The sequence below is a fragment of the Microcebus murinus genome, chromosome X (assembly GCF_040939455.1).
Source record: "Microcebus murinus isolate Inina chromosome X, M.murinus_Inina_mat1.0, whole genome shotgun sequence".
NCBI classification, from domain to species: domain Eukaryota; kingdom Metazoa; phylum Chordata; class Mammalia; order Primates; family Cheirogaleidae; genus Microcebus; species Microcebus murinus.
The window spans coordinates 76,096,522-76,099,769 of NC_134136.1; the positions used below are offsets into that span (position 1 = coordinate 76,096,522).

Here is a 3,248-nt window from a genome sequence, read left to right on the forward strand (position 1 = left end):
CTAGGGAAGGGTCTGGACAAAGATGAGTATTTGAGATCTCCTTGTAGCACAACATGAAAATGGTGGGGGATTTTGTCCTCTAACACCAAATGCCCTTGCTTTTGTGAGAACAAGAGCAAGTGCAACTCAATGAATAAAACTGTTTCCTCCATCTAGGGGGAATTCTAGCATCTGCCCTTCCACTTTTGTTGAGAGAAATATTAGCTGACCTCTCAAATGCAGATGTTAAGAGAGAACAACTGGGTTGATCCATCTTTTGACTTTACACCATAGCTCCATTTTCCAAAAATATATATGTATGTACATATATATATTTCAGATTTACAGGGAATATTTTTTGTGAACAAGAAAAAAACTGTCCATAGAAGTCACAAGTGTCTTTCTTCTCAGGAGACCTCAATGATTTCCATGCTGCCTGAGAAGCTAGACTGACTGCCCACTTTCCCCAGTTCCTCGCGCGACCTGTTCTCTGACATGATGCTCTCTCCAAATTCCATCTGGCAACTTCTGCATTTAAACTGCTTTTCAAAAGGGCTCTCTTCATGCCAGCTCCGCCGAGAGTCAGCTCTGTCACTTGGCTTCTGCTGCCTGCGCACAGAATAGACTGGGTCACTGCAGGTGGGCAGCTGGCTACAGCTATAGGCAGAATAGCTGGCATTGCCTCCATAGATGGCCGAGGCAGAGTAGAAGTGAGCGGGCTCTGTAGCAAAATACCAACTGTTGGTCAGGGAAGGGGTCGAGGTCTGGGGAGCCCAGATATCCGAATGCCAGCCCTTGAGGCCCAGGCCGGCAGTAGACTTGGTGAGGTGTTGCTGGCTGGTGGAAAGGCCAAAAAGGAAGTTGGTGTGGTGATTGTCCTCCACGCTCTCACTTCAGTGTAACGGAGACAAGAAGGACCTCTGGGTGGCACCACTGTTGCTGGTTCTTACTGAGTGCAATCGCTTGCTCTGGATCTCTGAAGGCCTGGCGGCCTGGGGTGTCTTGGGGATGTTGGCTTCCTCCTTATCGGGGCTGGTTTCAGGACTCTGCTCTGACACTTCCTGAACCGGGGAGAACTGGCATAGCTTGTTGGACCCATCCAGAGCAGTGGAGGATTTATAGTATTCCAAAGCATCTTCTGATGAGGAGAAACCGTGTAAGGATGCTGCCACGCTGGCTGAATACGACACTGATTTGATATTGAGAGAGAAGGAACGCTTGAGCTTACTGCTGTCTTCCAGCTTATCTGAGGACAGGTGGATCCCGTTTAGCGCCTGTACCAGTGGACTGTCCCCTAACAGTGACGGCTGTACGCTGGGCACACTGGCAGCATGCACAGGCCTCTACCCCGCTGCCTCTGAGGTAGCAGAGTCGGCACAGGGTGGACCGAGGGACATCTCACTTTTCTGTCCACCCTCTGAGACCGCAGGGACGGGTTCATTTGTCTTCTCCAGGTGCAGCAGCTTGAGTTTGCTCTTTGGCCCTGATGCTCCAGTCTGGTTCTTAATCTTCTTCTCATAGTCCAGGAGTTGGCCCAGAAAATTGAAGTTTGGAGATATAGTAGGTCTTTTTTCTTTCACAAATCTGTAAGCTTCATCTAAAGACAGGTCCATCTTCTTCATGATGTAGGCAATGGCGATGGTGGCAGAGTGAGAGATCCTGGCCAAACAGTGCACTAGGACACACCCGTTGGAGGCTTTTGCTTTCTCAATGAAATCTACTGATTTGTCCAACCATGGCAAAATTTTCTCACAAAAGCTATCATTCACAGGCACTCGCAGGAAATGAGACTCAGGGATAAAGTCTGGCTTTGGACAGGTATTGCTGGCATTTAACACGTAACCAATCCCATTCTGCTGCATCAGCTCCTTGTTGAGGACATCTCGCTGGCAGCCAAGATAAAGATTGGGAAGAATTCGGGTTGGCCCAATGTTGGCAACAGATAAGCAAGGCTGAGAAATGCAGGTAGGGACTATAGTGGATTTTCCTTCACAGAGGCCAGGGAAACAACGAGAGAACTCAGCAAACCCACCTACAAGCAGGTGAAGAGAGTTGAAGCTCTTCTCCAGTTTACTCAGAAGTACAGTGAGAAAACAGTCTGAAGACAGAAAGCCAACATCTTGGGAGCTTTGACCGTAAACTACAACCTTCTGACTGCAATCAATGTCAACCTTATGTTTCGCTGAATGCTGGATGAGTTCTGTAATTAACACTTTGTCCTGTTGCAACCTTCGCTTCATAAGCTTGGAGCAGTTGATATTAATGGCTTCCAAAATGTGGGATGTATTGTATTCCACAAATGGCCGGCTATCAATTAGCAGCACTTTTTCCGTTCCACTTTCCAGCAGAGCCACCAACCTCTCAGTAACAATTTGAGTTCCAATCATCTCATGGGCCATGACAACAATAAGTCCTCTTTTTCCACCACCTCCTTTAATTTGCCACGATGATGTAATGGTGGTGTGCTCAAAGGCTCAGCCACTCCATTGTACTAAAAATGCATGAGGTCAGGCTGGTGGTGACTGGTAAAAGGAGAGTTAAACCCATTTTCAGCAAGAGCCCTCCAAGTGAATGTCTCTTTCTCTTTCCAGTTGATGTGCTCTTGCAAAGTACTCTGTCCACAAAGCAGCCCCTCACATTTGATTCATAAAGAGATGACTGGAATAACCATTCCACAACAAAAGATGCTTTGGGGCAGCCAGTGCATTACATCATTCTTTACCTTTGCTCCCTCGCGCCAACAGCTTTACGCTGGGCTGAAAGCTTTTGGGGCAGGCGACCTCCCGACTCCCTCTGAGGGAAACGAAACTTGTCACGGCGTCTCCCCGCAGGCCCCCCTCACCTCCCGGGCTAGCGAGGCGCCACCGCGGAGCCGGGAGGGTGGCTACGCCGCCGCTCGGTCCCGTCCCGTCGCTCCCTCTTCCTCCGCTTCTCTTCACTATATTATCTTCTCCTGCGCTGAGGGGTGGGTGGGAGCGGGAGGCTCAGGAAGAGAGAAGACGTTCGCAACTTTTCTTCACTCTTTCTCTTCCACCCTCCCCCCCATCAGCCTTCAGAAAAAATGTCAAAAGGGGTGAAGAACTTGAGTAGGTAAAGGTGGGGGGCCGCGTGGTGAGAGGGGAGGGTAGGGAGAGGTGACAATAACTGTTTAAAAACTGATTAAAACCCCCCAAGCAGTGACACACAGAAAGAGGGGGAAAGGCTGGGGGGTGGGGTGGGGGGTGGGGATAGAGAAAGAGTCGCTGGTCAGGAAACTTCAAGCGCGGATG

The 3,248-nt window shown here is 49.4% G+C and overlaps 1 pseudogene; it reads right to left on the bottom strand.

The window, feature by feature from the left end:
- Window positions 1-268: 268 nt before the first annotated feature.
- Window positions 269-2,830, bottom strand: LOC105858395 (dual specificity protein phosphatase 16 pseudogene; annotated as a pseudogene).
- Between the last annotated feature and the right edge of the window lie 418 nt (window positions 2,831-3,248).